Here is a 22,745-nt window from a genome sequence, read left to right as displayed (position 1 = left end):
GTATCTCATACACACATAGACTGCAGGAGGCGTGGCTTCCAGCACCAGGAAGCACATAGAGGAGCCAGCACCAGGAGTGTCACATCATTATACAGACTGTCAGTCATGTGTGTAGGAATATCTCATACACACAGGCTGCAGAGGTTGTGGCCACCAGGAAGCACATGGAGGAGCCAGCACCAGGAGTGTCACATCATTATACAGGCTGTCAGTCATGCGTATAGGAATATCTCATAGACACACAGGCTGCAGGGGCTTGGCCACCATCATCAGAAAGCACATAGATGAGCCAGCACCAGGAGTGTCACATCATTATACAGGCTGTCAGTCATATGCATAGGAGTATCTCATACACACACAGGCTGCTGAGGGCTCAGCCACCAGGAAGCACACAGACTGTCACATCATTATACAGGCTGTCAGTCATGCGTATAGAAATAGACACACAGGCTGCAGGGGCGTGGCCACCAGCACAAGGAATCACATGGAGGAGACATGGGCCCCTCCTCTGATGATTCAAGGTAAAAGAAGAGAAGGAAACTCATCCAGACACCAGGCAAAGTGGCATAAGGCTGCCTACACATGGCAGTATCCTTCCTATGGCCGTATGTCAACATTATTTTACTAGATTCTGCATAAAACGTGTCCACATGTTAACAATACCTCACTCATTTTTTGTGGATCTGCAAAAAATAGGGAGGCTGGAAAATTATGTCAGTAGCTTGTTCCAAACCCCTTTGGGTGTCACCTGATTGTGTTACCTACCAACTGATATGCAAATACAGACAGCAATGTAATGATGAACTGTGTGTCATCCGTATTTTTCCCAGCCCCGTCTGGGAAGGTAAAGCTGCACAGAAGGCCAGAAATTGGACCTGCTTTGATTTTTTTCTCAGGGGCACTAGGCACATACATGAGGCTAAGGAATACTCAGGTGTGTGCTTAACTCCATAGCAATACATGTTTCTGTGAGAGACACAAAAACCACAGCTGTATCACCTGGTTAAACCAGTTGTGTGCATGAGGGCTAATAAAAAGAGTATTTTTATATATCTAATCTAGCTGAAGAACAGTTTATGGTCCCAAATTTTTTTCTTCTAGGCACTAGATACTAACACCCTAGTACCACTTCACTGGATTGAGAAGGCTTTCTCACTACGGGTGAAAATTTGCTCCATTGGATCCAGAACTTCATGGCGACTTCTTCCAGCTGTGACTTTTTGCTTTAAAGTATACCATCCAAATGTCATCACTGCTTGCAACAAGACAAACAAAGTCCATCAATGGTCAGATGAACACCATTGCGGCCAAGGATAGGCTCTGTTCACCTGCTGTCAACATTCGCGGTATACAATCAGAGACCTGCAGCGATGGTATCTGTAGTGCTCAGGGCTTATAAACAGGGCTCCCTGGATGTGCGCCCCAGGGCTCCCCCATCTTGCTCCCAGAGTGCGCCCCCACCAAATAACAATGTCAGTCAGTCAGACATTGTCTGAGTAATATATTTGAGCATTTGATTTGCGCCACACGTGGCACAGTGCTGGTGCGCCTAGGTACTGAGCTGACTGTCTTTCTCTGGAAGTGGGAGCAATGCGCAGCGGCATTGGTGCAGCACATCGCTCCCAGCCAGGCAGTGACAGTTAGCCACGTAGAGGTGGTGCCATGTTGCCGTTCGTGTCACACCTAATCCCAGTGCCTAGTGGGCAATTCCCAGACAGTTAGCTTGCAGTAACAATACAGTGGATACAGCACCTAGAATGTATGTGCTGCTTGTCAGTGGGGAGTCTATGTCAAAAGGTCTCGTAAGTTCAATTCTAGCGTAACCTGCTACCAGCGCATCTACATGTATCATGCTGGATGGTTGGTGGCTGTATATAGATGTATTATCCGGGGGAGTTGGTGGCTGTATATATAAATGTATTCCTGGGGGTTTGTGGCTGTAGGTAGATGTATTACTTGGGGGTTGGCGGCTGTATATAGGTGTATTACTGGGGGTTTGGTGGCTGTATATAAATGTATTACGGGGGGTTTGGCGGCTGTATATAGATGTATTACTGGGGCGTGAGGCAGCTGTATATAGATGTATTTCAGGGGTGGTTGGTGGATGTATATAGATGTATTTCTGGTCGGGTTGGTGGCTGTATAAAAAAAAGTATTCCTGGGGGTTTGTGGCTGTATATAAATGTATTACTGTGGGGTTGGCGGCTGTATATATGTGCATTACTGAGGGTTTGGTGATTGTATATAGATGTATTATTGGTGTGTTGTTGTATACAGATGTATTTCGGGGTGGGGGGAGCTGTTGTACATTGATGTATTACTGGCGGGTTAAGGGCTGTACATAGTAATATACCTACTCCCCCGAGTAATACATCTGTGGGGTTGGCAGTTGTATATAGGTATATTACTGAAGGGTAGGTACTGTTTATAGGTATATTACTGTGGGTTGGTGGCTGTACATAAATGTATTACTGGGGGTGTTGGCAGCTATATATATGGATGTATTACAAAGGGGTGTTGGCGGCTGTGTATGCATGTATTACTGAGGAGATAGTGGATAGTGAGGAGGAGGACATGGGGCCTCCACTAGATTTTGCACCCAGGGGCCCTGACCAAGCTTAACAATCTGGCCCTAGTGCTGTAACGGAGGAGAAAAGAGAGGTGTTCATTGAGATGTTCATTTACTGTATTTTTTAAGCATCCCGAGGTGGGAGGGATGACATCAAAAAGTTCAATTATGGTCTCATCTGATCACAGGACATATCCAGTGGGGCACATTTAGTAACAACAGTGCAAACTGCACTAAATGATGTTTGCCTGTGTAGTGTGTGGCAGATTCTGGCACACATTTTTCATTATACTGGCATCCGCTGCACTTCCCCGACAGAGTGTATCACTTTTTTTTTTTTTGGTGCACCGTCAACATGGAGAGTGCGACACAATTCTGTTGCATTTTGCATGTTAAATCTGTCACACAGTCCAACTGAGCACTGGAACGCACTCTAATTTGCCTAGTGCAGCCATGCCACAAATGGGTCGCCTGTGACACAAAAATGGTGTAGATACTTCTTAAATACTTGTGCAAGCAGTTTGCACTAAAAAGAATGCACAAAGCCCAACAGCAAACTGGCGCAAAGCCCTTAGTAAATGTGCCCAAGTATGTATCATATTACAAACTGCAGATAGCGAGGGCTTTCACCGTATAAAGAACATGTGCTGAAAAACCTCACCTCGGCTTATACACGAGTCAATAAAAAAATTAACGTACATGCTCAGCTTCCGGTGTCCCCGATGCTTATACTCAAGTCAACAGGTTTTCCCATTTTTTTGGTGCTAAAATCAGGGGCCTTGGCATATACTCGGATGGGCTTATACTTGAGTATATACGGTACTCCTTTGAGTAAAAAGCCCTATATATGAAGATGAAGCACAAAGCACTGCCACTACTTGGCCTAGAAGTAGGAACCCTTAGGTAGCATTATTTAATGCTACCAAGGTGTTTATCTCCTATCAAATCTGGGCATTAAATGTGTGCGGATAAGCCATTACCGTTGAAGGGGAATTATATGCAGCCCTTGACTCCACCAGAGAGCCGCACATCATGTCCTAAACTAAGGTGATATTTTAAACATTTTAAAATCTGTTTAGATCCACTTCCAAGTAAAAAAGAAATTCCACTCAAACTTCAATCACAAATGTGAACATAGCCTCCGTGCTGTTCCGAACAAGCCCTAAATGACTCGTTTTTTTGCAATTAATATTTCTTCTTCCCATAATCCCATCAGCTGCAAGAAATTGTTTGTACTAAAGCCACTTCATCAGACATTTATTCTCCTTGCTGATTCATAGGACGTCTTTCCTATTATTTGCAAACAAATGGAAAAGAAAAAGGATATAGCACAAGTTGTATGTTTCCCAGCGAGATATTTTATACTTTAGCTTTAAAGACACTTTTTCAAGTTAAAAGCCTGATTTTTATTGACTTTCTTCTGGATGTGCCATTCTGTGTGTGCCCTCTGTAAAAGGAGCCAGATTGTATCCAGCTGTTATCTTGGCACAGCAGAAGTTGTTGATGTGTTGAATGTAAAAATCATTGAATTGGAATAGATTTGTATACTAAAGCCATAAAGTGATTTCTGATTTTCAGCTGCATGTGTTTAATCAATTTACCATTGATATTCATGCACAGAATCATTTTATTTTCTTTAGACGTAGTTATCATTTATCTCAGGATATCTTTATACGGTCTGTTACTTTCAAGCCTTTTGGGGGACATTAAAGTGGTGAAGCGGAGTGTTGTTATCAATGTAGGTCAGAGCTACCACAGTGAACTATAGCGGTTCCTATGACAAGTTTGAAATGAACATGGGGCGGCTTACTTTTAAATTTATCTTATTTCATACTTCTGATATCTGTGCTGTTCTTTGTATTGCGGTCCTGTATGGAGGTGGGTGGTTTACTACCGCAGGAAGATATTAACACAATGTTAAGAGCTTTACTTGACCTATCAACCTAAGAAAAATGTAATAAAAATATTGACAGCTTTTACTAGATTTCAGAAAATGAACACTTGTAACAAACGTTCCATCATCCTTTACATTCTTAATTTCCAGAAATTGGAAGGGGAACCTAAAAAAGAATGGTAACACACACTCCCAATTAAAATTTGGGGATTGATTCCCTTCTCTTCATGAATAAAATAAGATGTAACAAACCTAAGAGCACAGAGCAGGGGTGGAAAACAATCCTATAGTGTAGTCACAAACAACAAGAACAAGGACACAATAGCACTCTGCACACCCAATAGACTAAAACATTTTTATTAATTCATAGCCACACAACAAACACATTTATGTTGGGCGACGTATATATGGCTGTTGTATATATACCCCCATAGGCCAGCAATGGAAGCACGGTGCGGTACTGAGCAGTACGGTTCAGCACACTGCAGCACCGTACATTCCATGGCACAGTACCCCACATTTCTCTATGGCGAGGGGTGGGGGCGAGCAGCTCTCACCCCCTCCTCCTCTTGCTTGCGCCGTTCATGTGAATATGCCCTAAAATGCATAAATGCAATTAAAAATATTCTGGTCATGGTCCATGATAAGATCATCTGCCATAAAGGTGATCTTTAGGTGCATCTTGCATACAAGATACTGTAGGTGCATCAAATATATCAATACAATACAGTCCCAAAATAAAGGTTACCAGTCCCTAATTATCATGGAAAATTGCTTGGGAACAAAGTCACAAAATATATAAGGTCCAAGAGATGAGGGGAGACTCCACAAACAACCTACCCCATGCCTATCGCCAGTGTGTCTGGCTTTCTCATGGGATCCCTGAGGAAGCCAAACACACTGCCGAAATTCGCGGGGTAGGGCCTTGTCTCCTCTCATCTTTTGGACCTTATATATTTATTGACTTTGTCTAAATTTATTGGGTGTGCAGAGTGCAATTGTGTCCTTGTTCTTGTTGTCTGCAAAATAAGATGTAGACGCTGAATAACATGGAATACCCAGCATGTTTGTTAACTTAACTGTTAAATGGTAAATGTCAGTTAAAGGGGTATTCTGGGAATATGAACGTCTGACACAAAAACCCATGATGATATAAATAAATGAATACAACAATACTCAATGTCATTAGTCACAAAATGGAGCTTAAATAATTTGATTTTATGATTTACAAAATTTATGGCCTCTCTAAAGTAGGTGGAGTTATCACTAAGATGTCCGCTACTGGACAAGTTCCATGATCCTTTAGTTCTCAGTAACTCCTCCTCCCTCTTATGCTCTGCTCCCAGTGATGATCTAACAGGTTTTCTTGCTCTGTTACCATAGTAATGATGTGTAACTGCCATCACCACAGCACTGGCCATACTGGATGCACTGCAACCAACCGACAACAGCTAAACGTAGTAGTGATCACATGACCTGCCCAGGCAGGTGCAGAACATGTGATGTGGACATGTGACCAGCAGCCATCTTCTGTCCTGCAACGGACCGCGCGGAGGAAATTAACGGACTGATTAAAGGGCCAGTAGCATTTTAATTCTTCATTCATGTTACCAGCATTTTCTGCTAAGGGGAGCAAAATTTTAAATAACTAATTACACATTAGCTTATATTTTGAGTGCCCACTTGTATATGAATTATGCTGATTCCTGGAATACCCCTTTAGTGTGGGTACTACAAGGAATGTTGGTACTGGCGATACAACATTGATATGGCGTCCTTGCTCTGCTAATAATAATCTTTATTTATATAGCGCCATCGAATTCCCTAGTGCTTTACAAATCACTGCCTACCTCTCCTGCCGTGTACCTCCGTTTCTTTTCCAGCATCCTTATCCTTATGTAAAGCACCTACCTATAGAAGTATTAATGCAAATGGAAATTAAAACATCCCATTAGGGAAAATCATCTGGACAATGCAAAGATCACTCATCACTCATATGAAATGGGAATATTTTTATTTAGGAAATACGTTTTGGGTTTTGTGATCTTCCTCAAACCATCAGGCTAATCTACCGTGAACGACTGGTAGACTGCCACAGTGCTGGAGCTCCCAGGATGATTTTCAGGATTTCATAGTGGATTCCTGAAGAGTCAACGGGGAGGAATTTTTCATTGCAATGTCTTTTTTTCAACGCTTTAAAGTACACCCAAACTTAGAGGTTTCATTACTTGTTCAGGAGTGGGTTTTAATAGCACAGAAGATAAGTCTTTCCTGAAGAATGGATCAGATTATCTGCTTTCTATGCATTTCTTTCACTTTTCAAACAAAGCCACATTGCCACACGATAGTGATTTTATGTTGAAGGCCTTTTTCACCTATATAGAACTATTAAAAAGAAAAAGTTATTTTAAAGGAAAAAACTGTCTGCACTATTTGATTTATAATATCTCTAAACAGAGCTACTGGATGAAAGAGACTTCATTTTGGACATGAAAGAAGTTAAGGCTTTCCCCTACTTACAGACGACTTACAGACGACCTCTAGTTACAAACGAACCCCTGGATGTTAGTAATTTACTGTACTTTAGTCCCAGGCTACAATAAGCAGCTATAACATTTATCACAGGTGTCTGCAATTAAGCTTTATTGTTAATCCTGGTTCTTATGACAATCCAACATTTTTAAATGCAATAGTCATAGAGACCAAAAAAATTTTTGCCTGGGGTTACAACTTTTGCCTGAGTTCTGACTTACATACAAATACAACTGTACATAGAAAACAGATTATATGCATCAATGCTTATCTATTTTTCAGAGAAGGACTTATCTTCTGTGCTATTAAAACCCACTCCTGAAGAGTTGTAAAGCCTCTAAGTTTGGGTGTACGCGAGATGAGTGGACCTAAAGTACAGGTTCAGGTGTGGTGTACGTGCGAGTTCCTCCCAACCCGGAAATATCGCCAATTTGTAAGATTTGTCTGAAATCAAATGCAGACATTAACATGTAACAGATTTATCAAGGAGTACAAGCCACTAAGATAAATCAGACATACAAAAAGCTTCTAAGACAGTGTAAAATAACTTGCTCAAAAATCCAGCTTAAAAATTCCCCTATTTTTTCCATATACAAAGAAACAGTTCTGTCAGCTCACCTGGGACGCAGTGGATTAGTGGAGAAGTGAACTCAAGCTCGGATATCGCCCGCTTCACAGGAGGCACTTAATCAAGGAAAGGGAGGAGGAACTCCGGCTCAAAAGTAAACTTCAATCCAGGTAGGTAAAGTCGAAGAGACTTTTATTGAAGATATACAAATAACATGATAAAACGGATTGGCATGGGTAGTGGGAAGGGTCACGTTTCGGATAAACTCTGTATCCTTATTCATGGCTAAATAATAATGGATAATGGAATAATGAATAAGGATACAGAGTTTATCCGAAACGCGTAGGCGTTCCAGGGACCCTTCCCGCTACCGATGCCAATCCGTTTTATCATGTTATTTGTATATCTTCAATAAAAGTCTCTTCGATTTTACCTACCTGGATTGAAGTTTACTTTTGAGCCGGAGTTCCTCCTCCCTTTCCTATTATTTCCATAGTATACGGCATATTTATGTAATATTTAGCATTATACAAGCAGACAAACCTTTGATTAAAGACCTCAACTTCTTGTTGTTCATGAGCTACTTATGCCAGAGGTCATTAATGGTCAATAGTTGGAGGACAACCACTGACACCTCAGTTGCCCAGTGGTTGTATACTACACCTAGAGTTGAGATTACACAGCTCCATTCCTAGGGTATTGGCCACGCAGGCCTAACTGCAGGAGCACCGTTTATATAATTCTATAGGAACTACATGATGAGAGTTGAAAACAGATAGCTCTATCTAGACTTTATGGGCCCTCATCCACTTCTTCAGTTTTCACTCTGGGTACTGCACCCCTACTATTCAGTTACTACTGACCGGATTGAAACTGGCTTAATATATATGAAATCTAGAGTGAACATCTTTATAAAAATGCTACTTTTTGGAGAATGTTTATTAGCTATTAGGCCCATCAAGCTAAGTTTACATTAAGTAGGTGCTCAATAGAGAACATAGAAATTTATCATAAGTCAGTCCCAAATTCTAAATGAAATTAAATAATTTTTTTGATGTAATGAATAGAGTCAAAAACCCTGAGCAGAACTTTAGTATTTCAATTTATGTTGGACTTTTTCCTTATGGACAGATCTGGATGGGTGCAATGGGTCAATGTTGATAGAAGAGAAGAGATGGAGGAACCGGTAAGTATATTATTGTGACGCTGACATTAGAATGTCACTTAGTATTCATCTGTGCTTCTGTATTTCTTGGAATAAGGTTAATACTAGATTCTTTATTTCTTTCTAAGGAAAGGGAACAAAAGGACCTGAGTGATTCACCTCATACATTCCAACATGGAATGTTTGTAAGGTAAGAAATATGATGGATGACAAATGCATATACTGCAATATGTTTAGAGTATTCTATATAGCTATAATTGGGATCATGGTCCCACAGCTTCATATTCTTTCATTCTCATAAGCTTTTAACATTGTCCCTATACGTTTGGCTTTAATAAAAAACTGTGAACTGATAATGTATTGGTAATTCTTTCCTGGATCATTATCATTACAAGGTAAGAATATTGTATTGGTACCCTGTGATAGCTGCTTTCTTTAGCTAATCTAAAAGTCATATTTACAATGGGGTACATGTATCTTATTTTTTTTTCTTTGTTGTATAATTGAGACCTTTGGAAGGTCTTTTTTGCGCCTTATATATGATCATGTCCTTTTTTGTGATACAAATAGTTAGTTTTGCCTATCCTGGCAGGCGCAAGTTTTGGCTTTTTTTGAGACTTTTTGCTGCAAAAGTCTCTAATCCATATGGACACAAGCAATAGGAGGGGTTATATACAGGAGTGAACAAAAGCCATATGAGGGGCTATGTACAGGAGTGGACACTATTGTAAATTTTTGATTTCAGACTGTGTCCTGCATTTCTATGCACTCTAGTCACACCCCTGGGAGATGACGACATATAAGGCTTTGGTCACACATGGTTGAAGTCTTGTGTTTTCAATGCATCACAACAGCTGAGAAGAGGAATTTTGCCTAATAACATTGCTGTCAACATTGCATTTAGAAAATGCAGGTGTTACCCAAATGTTGACAATGTTAACATTGAGATAACGCAAGTGTTTTGTAAACAGGCAAATCTGCTCTTCTCAAAAAGTTGCATGGAACATCTGGAAAATAAAGACACACTACACATGGTGCAGACCAAGCTGTGTATGAAAAACGACAGCAAAAGTCGCAATGAAAAGTCGTAAAAATTAGACAATTAACAGAAATAAAGATACGATACATGTCCCTAAATATGTAATAATCAACAAGTACTTTCCTTTGGAACAATTCTTGGTAATGTGCCACCACCTATATGATATTTACAACCTATTTTATAAGTTGTTTATCAAGGTTAGACTTGATGGACTGATTTCTTTTTCTAACCTTATTTACTATGATACTACGGGGGGATTCATTATTGTGTCACTCCCTTCCACAGTGTAGAGCTGGACAATCCTGTGATGATGAATCTATTGCAGTTTAAGACTCATGTTCTACTCTTAGACCTGCTTTTAGTTGGTCTAAACTGTGCGAGACAATGTGACTCACCCTCCTTTTTTTTTGGCACACTGACTATTTCCTGTATGGCCTTTCCCAGAGACCACGCCCTTTCTTGAGACCACACCCATTTGTTGAACGAGTCAGAAAAGTTCCATAAAATGAGCGAATTGTCAATGTCTTAAATGTGTTGGAAGGCATTTTAGACTGTTTTTTTTGTGTGAATCTAGCTCAGGTTATAATTATTTTTAGTGCACAAAACATTTTTAAACAAATGTAAGGCCCCTTCCACACTAGCGTTGCATTTCACGTCAGGGTGCAATGCGTGAAAAACTGACGTTTTTGGCTGCGTTTTTGTTCCATTTTTCCTTGGAGTAATTAGCGTTTTTGCGTTTTTCACGCGCGTGTTGTTAGCGTTTTTTTGCGTTTTCGGCGCATTTTTCACGCGCGATTCAATGGGAGACTCGAGCATTTTTCAAAGGGACCATGGTTTGGGATTAAAATGTGTTATTTAATTGAAAAATAATGTCTTCTGATAAGTTGCAAACATCTGCGATCTATTCTTCACTGTTCCGCGCGTATATTATCTCCCGACAAGTTAGCAGATGTGAAGAACAGTGAAGAATAGAATAAAAACATTGAACACAGTGAACACAGTGAACACAGGATCATTTAAGAGAAAAACACAGTGCAGAACACAGTGCAGAATAGATTACAGATGTTCGGCACATCTGCTTACTTGTCGGGAGATACGCGCGGAACGGCGCGAACAAAATAGCATGTGAAGAACAATATATATGTGTGTGAAGAACACATTGCAGATGTTTAAATACATCTGCAATGTGTTCTTCACAGATATATATTGTTCTTCACATGCTATTTTGAGCGCACCGTTCCGTGCGCATCTCTTGACAAGTAAGCAGATGTGCCGAACATCTGTAATCTATTCTTCACTGTGTTCTGTACTGTGTTTTTCTCTTAAATGATCCTGTGTTCACTGTGTTCACTGTGTTCAATGTTTTTATTCTATTCTTCACTGTTCTTCATTGTGTTTTTTTAATTAAATGCTCGATCGCGAGCAGGGGAAATAATGTTATTCTGGTCACCTAGCAACCCTTACGTTTAAAACGCATTGCACTCGCATTGCACTTGCAATGATTGCGAGTGCAATGCGTTCTTGATGCATCTCCATAGACTTGAATGGGGCGTGAAAAACGCGCGTGACCCGCAAAAGTAGAGCATGCTGCGATTTTGACGCGCGTGAAAACGAACGCAAGCACGCGCGTTAAAACCAACGCTAATGAAGAAAGACCCATTGAATACAATGGGACAGAGTGCAATGCGAGTTCTGCGCGTCAAAAGCACGCGCAGAACTCGCGCGTGAAAAACGCCAGTGTGGAAGGGGCTTAAAGCATCCAAACTATTATCTGAAGGATTTCTTAGTGATATGGTACCTTATAGACATAAGCAAATCCTCCAAGATTTGATTAGCTGAAGCTTCACTAAACATTTTTATTGATTTCAAGGGGTACCATTACAGCAAATTAATGTTATTTTTTTGTGTAATTAGAAGTTATACAATTTTGCAATATACTTTCTGTATCAATTCCTCACAGTTTTCTAGATCTCTGCTTGCTGTCCTTCTATAGAAAGCTTCTATGTTTACTTCCAGTGGACTGAAATCTGACCATGGTCACACAGATACACGACTGACAGGTGTCACAGAGAGTAATCAGAGACATGTGATATAACGAGCCGTGCACCTGTGTGACCATGGACACAGTGGCGTAACAATAGCCGTAGCAGCCGTAGCGCTTGCTACGGGGCCCGGGCGGCACAGGGGCCCGGGATGAACAGCCAGTGCTTACTGGGATGATGGGACTGCCCTTGGACAATAATATGGGCCCCTGTGCCGTCCCTCTGTCCGCCCACCTGATCTGTGGGACGACCGACTTGCCTCTTCATTTGTGGCCACTCAGCCCGCCCACTTCTTTTGGCGCGACCGCCCCGGCGGCACCAGCAGCAGCGGCATGGCATGGACACTTCTAGGCTGGCCCCACCTGTTCTATCCGCGCCGCGTTCGCCAGCCCCAGTCTGTGTGTGGCTGCACGGCCAGCCTACTCCTTCCGCAGCCTAGTGTCTTCACGGCCCCCCGGCCGGTCCACTTCTTCTGCGCAGGGCCTAGTCCATTCGCAACTGCCTGGCCGGCCCACACCTTCCGCTCCATCTGCGCCTGGTTGACTGACAGGCTCACCGCGTCCGCGATCGCAATCGCGCAGCCGGCCTACTTCCGCAGCTTCCCGAAGACACAGCCTCCCACTGCACAGCAGCCGGTCTTCAGGAAATGTAAGTAAGACCACATATATATATATATGTATAGATTGCTGTGTGTATGTATGTGCTGTGTGCATGTGCTGTATGTATGTGTATGTGCTGTATTTATGTGTATGTGCTGTATGTATGTGCTGTGTGTATGTGCTGTGTATGTGTGTGTATGTGCTGTGTGTATGTGCTGTACAGTATATACTTTATGTGTGTATATGTTGTATGTGTGTGTATATGCTGTATGTGTGTGTGTATATGCAGTATGGGTGTGTGTATATGCTGTATGTGTGTGTAAAGTATATGCTGTATGTGTGTGTACAGTATATACTGTATGTGTGTGTACAGTATATACTGTATGTCTGTGTGTGTATATTCTGTATATACCATATGTATTTGTGTATATATTGCATGTATATGCAGTATGTGTGTATGTGTATACTGTGTGTATGTGTATAAACTGTATGTAGAAACATGCATATAAATATTTATATGTATATGGTGTATGTGTGTATCTGCTGTATATACTGTATATATGTGTGTATATGCTGTATGTATATGCATTGTGTGTATACACTATATATACTGTATGTGTATATATGCTGCATATAGATTCAGTATGGGTATATGGTGTTTTTATACAACATATGTGTGTGTATACAGTGTATACACAGTGGGTGTATACCATATGTAAAAGAATGGTAGCAAATAGTAGTCCAGCAGCACTCAATCCACCACTCAGGTAGTACTGTTAAAAAAATCTCTTTTTCTTCCTTTATTGCATCAAATGGTAAAAACGTACAGCAATGGATGGATAAATACACGGATCTACGCGTTTCGACGCTACTGCGTCTTAATCATGATCCCAAATAACATGAAACACATCAACATATATATAGGTTAACTTACCCAATCGGTGACTTGCCGCTGTGTGAGAGGGGTGGAGTGAATGGAGTTTTTTAGTTCCGTTTCTGAGGACCTCGTGGATGCGAGAAACCGGAAGTGACGCTACTATGGAAGTGTCCTCAAGTCACGTGACTCATCATGTGGTTAGTCATGTGACATGTGTGTATGCAAGCTCCGCCTCTCACAGAGCCGCAAGTCTGATGTTCCGCTGGGCAAGAAATTACACATTGTATAAATACAAAACAGATAAAAATCAGCAAATTGCTACATGTGTTAGATTCTTAATCTTAGGTGACCAAAATAAGTATGGAGTGTACAGCCCATATGAATATTCATGATGCCACTTTATACTGAGTCAATGGCTATTAGAAAAGCTCTGATTAAATTTTATCATATACATATTTGGTGCTGGAACCTCATTATAGCCCTTGACAACCCATACATGTTTGTGTCCGAGTCAAATGTCGTTTGATGTTATGTAAAATATTCTTAAATGATTGCGAACTTTTTGTATGGCAAATCATGGAGTCTCCATATACAATAAAATTTATATATACGTATTGTCTAAGTACTGGTTAGCCGATGTACCAAAATCGGGGGTAAAGATGTATAACAACAGATGTATACTTATTGATATGCATATGTACTCGCCCTACAGGAATAAGTAAGAAAAGACATGTGCATTTGTAGGCAGTAAAATGACTACTCCCCTTCGTTTGTGTTCCTGTTTTCAGACAGCAATCCATACCGGGAGTCTATATGTTGGCTAGGACGATATATAGACGACCTGGTATGGATTTGGAGGGGGGATAGACACCAATTTGAGGATTTCTGTTCTTATCTTAACAAGAATGACATGAACCTTAGGTTCACACACTGTTTTGGTGGACCATGTGTTAATTTCTTGGATTTAAATTTGGAGGGGAGAGACGGTAAGGTATTAGCAACACCTTTTAGAAAAGACACGGCAGGCAATTCTATACTATTGGCTTCGTCATGCCACCCAGTACATGTAGTCAAAAACATTCCGTATGGAGAGATGATAAGGTTACGCAGAAATTGCTCAGAGGATACAACATTTAGGGAAGAAAAAGAAGCCCTCATACAAAGATTGACAGAGAGAGAATACAAACCTCGTGATTTGAAAGTAGCTAGCAATAAAATTGACAGCATTAAACAAAAGGACCTTCTAACACAAAATCGGAATAAGAACCATCACCATAAACAGGGTACACACCCAATAGTGTTCTCAACCAATTACAGTAGGCAATTTAATAGCATCAAACAGATTATCAACAAATATATTCCAATTTTGACACAGGATGACACACTAATCCCTATTGTAGAAACAGGTATTAAGTGTGTAGCCAAAAGAGCCAAAACATTGGGCTCAGTTGTATCCCCTAGTCTATTCGACAGCACACGAGGCAACAGTATAACTCCCAACTGGCTACGATATCCAGGCTGCTTTAGATGCGGTCATAACATATGCAAAGCGTGCACTTGTATTGTAGCACAGAATAGTTTCCAGTCCTTCTCTACGGGTAAAACATATGAGATTAAAAACTACATTAACTGTAACTCAGAAAATGTAGTATACGTGGCAGGATGCTCAGAATGCAGATTACAATATGTGGGACATACATCTAATGCTCTAAAGATTAGGATACGAAGACATCTGTCAGACATAGATAATAACAATGTGAATATCTCCACACTGTCAAGGCATTTCCGAGACAAGCACCATAAATCTACCAGGGGATTCTTTTGGTATGGTATAGAAAAAATTTCCCTACCGAGAAGAGGAGGAGACATCAAAAGGTTACTCCATAACAGGGAAACTTTTTGGATGTTCGTCCTCAATAGTCGACATCCAGATGGCCTGAACAGAAGATTAGATCTCATTACTGTTTATTAGACTAGATATCATATACCTACTGGAAACGAAGGGGAGTAGTCATTTTACTGCCTACAAATGCACATGTCTTTTCTTACTTATTCCTGTAGGGCGAGTACATATGCATATCAATAAGTATACATCTGTTGTTATACATCTTTACCCCCGATTTTGGTACATCGGCTAACCAGTACTTAGACAATACGTATATATAAATTTTATTGTATATGGAGACTCCATGATTTGCCATACAAAAAGTTCGCAATCATTTAAGAATATTTTACATAACATCAAACGACATTTGACTCGGACACAAACATGTATGGGTTGTCAAGGGCTATAATGAGGTTCCAGCACCAAATATGTATATGATAAAATTTAATCAGAGCTTTTCTAATAGCCATTGACTCAGTATAAAGTGGCATCATGAATATTCATATGGGCTGTACACTCCATACTTATTTTGGTCACCTAAGATTAAGAATCTAACACATGTAGCAATTTGCTGATTTTTATCTGTTTTGTATTTATACAATGTGTAATTTCTTGCCCAGCGGAACATCAGACTTGCGGCTCTGTGAGAGGCGGAGCTTGCATACACACATGTCACATGACTAACCACATGATGAGTCACGTGACTTGAGGACACTTCCATAGTAGCGTCACTTCCGGTTTCTCGCATCCACGAGGTCCTCAGAAACGGAACTAAAAAACTCCATTCACTCCACCCCTCTCACACAGCGGCAAGTCACCGATTGGGTAAGTTAACCTATATATATGTTGATGTGTTTCATGTTATTTGGGATCATGATTAAGACGCAGTAGCGTCGAAACGCGTAGATCCGTGTATTTATCCATCCATTGCTGTACGTTTTTACCATTTGATGCAATAAAGGAAGAAAAAGAGATTTTTTTAACAGTACTACCTGAGTGGTGGATTGAGTGCTGCTGGACTACTATTTGCTACCAGTTTTGATCGTATGCTTGAGGATCTGGAAGGCGTGCACCCCACACACGGGAAGGTCCACATGAGGAGGAGGATCGTGATTGGGTGAGCGGACAGTGTTTTCTTTATTATATTGACATTTCTCAGCTGTTTCTGTCCTTGCTCCCCGTAACACCCCTCTAATCCTGTTGATACATACTTGTCAGAATATTGGATGGATAATTCGGTCCCAGTGGTCAACATGGACAATATTCCAGGTTCTGCCCCCATTTGGGACAGGAAAGACCTGGCGAAAAAGATTTTTAATATAGAACCCACAGAGGCTAACCCTGGGACCGGCAGTTTTATTCTATGGAACCAATTGCACAAGTTAATGGAGAAGGAAGCCCGTGTGTGGTGGGACGCAGAAACTCTAGACTCATATTTGGCCAAAAAAATGATACCGAGGGGTCTAAGATTACGGAAGATCCCCACCACGGTCTATACAGAAGCTTTCATGGATAGCTGGAATTCAATACTGAGCGAATGCTCATTAAAATTGATGGAGCTAATTGTGTCAGAGGAAAGACAAACATTGGAGGAAACCAGAACCGATATCAGAACCATCAAAGAGGAACTACAAAATACAATACCGGAATCTATATATAGAGAGCAAATCACTTCACATGAATTAAGAGTGAAAAAAATAGAGGAGAACATCATGGAAATAAAAAAGAAAAAATTCCAACGTGATGTGATGGATTATAAAGAAAATGAAGTCTATACATGGAAAAGGTCCAGATATGGCGGCCTTTCCAGGGACCACTCCGACGGGGAGGATACTCCTAAACCAATTTTAAAAAACAAAGGATCAAGTAAGAAATACAGAAAATATAAAAAATACAACAGAAAAGTAAGTTTCTCTGATACGGAGGAATCTCTGAATGGCCGGTCCTCATCAATTCAGTCTCTGGAAGAAAAAACCCCCTCTACACCTAGAAACACTTCAGCTATTAATAGAGACAATGGCCCTTCAAAAAACGGGGCAGACGTGCCGGAAGGAGGCACCGCAAACATAGGTATCAAAACCAGACAACATCTCCAGAGGGAAAAGAAACAATGAATAATGTGGTCATCAATATGTCGAGTTACATCATAAGTCAGGACCAGATAAATATACTGAAGAAAGGTCTGAATTTCTCCCCCAGTTGTGACTTTGACCTTTATAGAACTATATTGGATGTGAACCGATTCGCAAGAAACATTACAATCCGTAAACATTTCTCAGAAAACAACTTTCCAGATAAAGATCAAACAATGGAATATAATGAATATGTGGATAGTTTGAATTCCTCAGAAGTAATAAATATGGATTTCCAGGATCAAAGTAGCATGTTATGTTACCGAGAGTTACTATGCAACGTTCTGGAAAATAATGATGGTGTCGGCACGCCTTTCCAAACAAACAACCCGGATTTTTATCCAGTGGGGTCTCGCCCCGCTGTTCTTGACAAGTTCCAAGAACTTGTAGAACGGGACTTGGTAAAATTAAAAAATGAAAATGCATGTAAAGCTTCACCAACTAAACATTATAAGAACAACAACTTGTCCGTGGGGGAGAGAAGAGCCATGAAAGAACTCAGTGATAATGTAGATCTAACTGTTAGATCATCGGATAAGGGGGGCAACGTGGTTCTACTTGATTCATCCTTATATAAAAGATTAAATGAAAATATATTGAGCGACATTACCACCTACAGACCTCTACAGGGCAATCCAACAGATCTTTTCCAAACAAAATTACAAAAAGTCTTGGAAGAAGGGCTAATTAGAGGCATACTTACTGACAAACAAAAGAATTTTCTATATGTTAACACACCGGTGACCCCAGTTTTTCACTCACTGCCTAAAATCCACAAAGGGGGTTTTCCCCCACCCCTAAGACCCATTGTGGCGGGTATTGGAGGCATGAGTGAAAGACTGGGTGCATGGGTGGATCATTACCTTCAACCACTTACCAAAGTTACCCCAACATACCTTCAGGATACTAAACACATGTTGAGAATAGCGGACACAATACAATGGAAAGAGGATTATAACTGGGCCACCTGCGATGTAACAGCTCTTTACCCATCCATCCCACATGAGAGAGGTATTTTCTTTTTAAAACGTCACTTGAAAAAATATAGTACTTACAGTACTAATCTCATGGAGTATATTATTATCGTAGTTGAGTTTCTTTTGAAGCACAACTTTTTCTTGTTCGACAGTTGTTATTATTTACAAGTGGAAGGGGCCCCCATGGGGGCAAAATTTTCCCCCTCCTTAGCTAACATCTACATGTCACAATGGGAGGATGTGTTCCTGTTTTCAGACAGCAATCCATACCGGGAGTCTATATGTTGGCTAGGACGATATATAGACGACCTGGTATGGATTTGGAGGGGGGATAGACACCAATTTGAGGATTTCTGTTCTTATCTTAACAAGAATGACATGAACCTTAGGTTCACACACTGTTTTGGTGGACCATGTGTTAATTTCTTGGATTTAAATTTGGAGGGGAGAGACGGTAAGGTATTAGCAACACCTTTTAGAAAAGACACGGCAGGCAATTCTATACTATTGGCTTCGTCATGCCACCCAGTACATGTAGTCAAAAACATTCCGTATGGAGAGATGATAAGGTTACGCAGAAATTGCTCAGAGGATACAACATTTAGGGAAGAAAAAGAAGCCCTCATACAAAGATTGACAGAGAGAGAATACAAACCTCGTGATTTGAAAGTAGCTAGCAATAAAATTGACAGCATTAAACAAAAGGACCTTCTAACACAAAATCGGAATAAGAACCATCACCATAAACAGGGTACACACCCAATAGTGTTCTCAACCAATTACAGTAGGCAATTTAATAGCATCAAACAGATTATCAACAAATATATTCCAATTTTGACACAGGATGACACACTAATCCCTATTGTAGAAACAGGTATTAAGTGTGTAGCCAAAAGAGCCAAAACATTGGGCTCAGTTGTATCCCCTAGTCTATTCGACAGCACACGAGGCAACAGTATAACTCCCAACTGGCTACGATATCCAGGCTGCTTTAGATGCGGTCATAACATATGCAAAGCGTGCACTTGTATTGTAGCACAGAATAGTTTCCAGTCCTTCTCTACGGGTAAAACATATGAGATTAAAAACTACATTAACTGTAACTCAGAAAATGTAGTATACGTGGCAGGATGCTCAGAATGCAGATTACAATATGTGGGACATACATCTAATGCTCTAAAGATTAGGATACGAAGACATCTGTCAGACATAGATAATAACAATGTGAATATCTCCACACTGTCAAGGCATTTCCGAGACAAGCACCATAAATCTACCAGGGGATTCTTTTGGTATGGTATAGAAAAAATTTCCCTACCGAGAAGAGGAGGAGACATCAAAAGGTTACTCCATAACAGGGAAACTTTTTGGATGTTCGTCCTCAATAGTCGACATCCAGATGGCCTGAACAGAAGATTAGATCTCATTACTGTTTATTAGACTAGATATCATATACCTACTGGAAACGAAGGGGAGTAGTCATTTTACTGCCTACAAATGCACATGTCTTTTCTTACTTATTCCTGTAGGGCGAGTACATATGCATATCAATAAGTATACATCTGTTGTTATACATCTTTACCCCCGATTTTGGTACATCGGCTAACCAGTACTTAGACAATACGTATATATAAATTTTATTGTATATGGAGACTCCATGATTTGCCATACAAAAAGTTCGCAATCATTTAAGAATATTTTACATAACATCAAACGACATTTGACTCGGACACAAACATGTATGGGTTGTCAAGGGCTATAATGAGGTTCCAGCACCAAATATGTATATGATAAAATTTAATCAGAGCTTTTCTAATAGCCATTGACTCAGTATAAAGTGGCATCATGAATATTCATATGGGCTGTACACTCCATACTTATTTTGGTCACCTAAGATTAAGAATCTAACACATGTAGCAATTTGCTGATTTTTATCTGTTTTGTATTTATACAATGTGTAATTTCTTGCCCAGCGGAACATCAGACTTGCGGCTCTGTGAGAGGCGGAGCTTGCATACACACATGTCACATGACTAACCACATGATGAGTCACGTGACTTGAGGACACTTCCATAGTAGCGTCACTTCCGGTTTCTCGCATCCACGAGGTCCTCAGAAACGGAACTAAAAAACTCCATTCACTCCACCCCTCTCACACAGCGGCAAGTCACCGATTGGGTAAGTTAACCTATATATATGTTGATGTGTTTCATGTTATTTGGGATCATGATTAAGACGCAGTAGCGTCGAAACGCGTAGATCCGTGTATTTATCCATCCATTGCTGTACGTTTTTACCATTTGATGCAATAAAGGAAGAAAAAGAGATTTTTTTAACAGTACTACCTGAGTGGTGGATTGAGTGCTGCTGGACTACTATTTGCTACCAGTTTTGATCGTATGCTTGAGGATCTGGAAGGCGTGCACCCCACACACGGGAAGGTCCACATGAGGAGGAGGATCGTGATTGGGTGAGCGGACAGTGTTTTCTTTATTATATGTAAAAGAATGTGTTGTATGTATGCTATATGTATGTATGTATATAAATAGCATGTATGAAACTTTGATGTAAATGTACTGTATATACAGTTTGAGTTTGTATATACTGTATATGTTAGTGTGTATATATATATGAACATAAACTTGTGCATATGAGTGTATATGTATGTATGTGTGTACGAGTATATAAAAGTGACTGTAGAATGTTATGTGTGTGGTGTATTTAAGTGTATAAATGTGTGTGATTGTATAAACGTGTGTGTATGCATGAATATTTTTTTAGCGGAAGGGGGGCCCCATGCAGAAATCTGCTATGGGGCCCTGCCTCTCCTAGTTACGCCACTGCATGGACAGATTTCTCCAACTGGAAATAAACAATTAAGCTTTCTATAGAAGAATAGCAAGCAGAGATTTAGAAAACCATGAGTAATTGGTACAGAAAGTATATTGGAAAATTGTATAACTTTTCATTACACAAATAATATAAATTATTTGTTAAAATGGGAACACCCCTTTAAGCCTTATTTGAATTGGTCCAAACTGATGTTGCTCCAATTGTCCTAGAAATTAATATACAACCCCATCTAGTCCTATAAAACATATTTTTTTCATATTAAAAGATATGTTTTGTTTTGTTCATTTTCATAATTTTTTTGCAGTTAACCCTAGCCGGAATGCTAACAATTATTCTAACTCTAGCCCATTAATCTCAGATGATCGATAGAGAATTTTAAAAGGTTTTTCTACAGCTAATCAGAAGAAATTCTGATTTTTCTGATTCTTAGCCTATTCTTCAAATGCTCACTCTTCCACAAGTAAATGGGACTTTTGTGTTGTTTTCTTCTAATTTTCTCATTTGCCACTGCTGTTGTCACAGATCAGGAAAAATGTTTTTCCATAAAATCATATCAAATTCAAATATATGAACACCGTTATCAAACTACATATAAGGTGATTGTCAGGACAGCATAGAAATCCTGAACTCTCAAAGAAGAACTATCCCTAACTACTTGCCATCCCTGTGCGAAACTGCAGGTAACAACTGAACGACAGTTCCTACCTTCGATAGGTGCACAGAACAGTAAGACATGAGACACAAGACAGACAACAAGGCAAAGTCAGACAAACTGGATAAAAAAAAATATGGGGGCGAGGTACCAAATCACATGACAGAAGAGTAGTCAATACTAATGCAAGAGGTCAGAATCACAGCAGAATATCAAAGGATCTCACAAAGAGCCAGAAAGACAACATCAGTAGCAGGCATACATAACATATACCAGCAGGTATATATAAATTGACTGAAACCCCCAGAAGCTGATTGGACCAGCACTCCAGCACTCCCATAGGACTGGGTACAAACACATTTCCTGCTGAGAAAAGCTTCAGGACCCTGCTGCAGCAAAATCCTCTGTCAATTCAGAGGGTCAGGACAGTCATATTCAAATGTGGTACACACTTTCTTCAGCTTTCAGCCACACATTTGTAAAGAATACAGTTAAACAATAGAAAAGGGGCTTCAAAAGAATAAAACATGCACAAATTTCACCTTATTCCATTTTCTTTTGTTTTTACCAGGCATGCTCTTGGTGTGCCAGTGTGAAGTGCAGATTCATCACATCCCAAAGGTAAGGCCTAAAGTCTACATAGTGAAAGAAAACCAAGATTGTGGATGTACACTATATTATACAACAGATATTAGTTAATTTTCCAAAGCATAATAAATCAAATAACCAAAATATTCATAAAACACTACAAAACAAAAATAAATATCACACAACAGCTCATTGGAAATGAAGTCTGACACAAAAGTAGAAATGGAAACTAGTAAAGCAATCCCTGGATATTTTGCTTTGAATCTGAGTTTCCTCCATTTGCAAGTTGACGATACTTGAAATATAAAGAGTTTCAAAAACTGTGATCGGAAAAGCTTCATTTTATTTGCTGAAAGTTTTTTTTTCCTTACTT

At 40.0% G+C, this 22,745-nt stretch overlaps 1 long non-coding RNA gene across 1 annotated transcript; it reads left to right on the top strand.

Annotated features, from left to right (window-relative positions):
* Nucleotides 1-8,688: 8,688 nt before the first annotated feature.
* LOC140128965 (uncharacterized) lies at nucleotides 8,689-22,409 on the top strand. Its single transcript, XR_011855216.1, has 3 exons — nucleotides 8,689-8,749; nucleotides 8,857-8,918; nucleotides 22,356-22,409. It is a non-coding gene; the product is annotated as an uncharacterized lncRNA (long non-coding RNA).
* The last annotated feature ends 336 nt before the right edge of the window (nucleotides 22,410-22,745 follow it).

This window comes from Engystomops pustulosus, chromosome 4 (genome assembly GCF_040894005.1).
Source record: "Engystomops pustulosus chromosome 4, aEngPut4.maternal, whole genome shotgun sequence".
In the NCBI taxonomy this organism is placed as follows: domain Eukaryota; kingdom Metazoa; phylum Chordata; class Amphibia; order Anura; family Leptodactylidae; genus Engystomops; species Engystomops pustulosus.
This window is presented reverse-complemented; position numbering and strand designations above follow the sequence as displayed.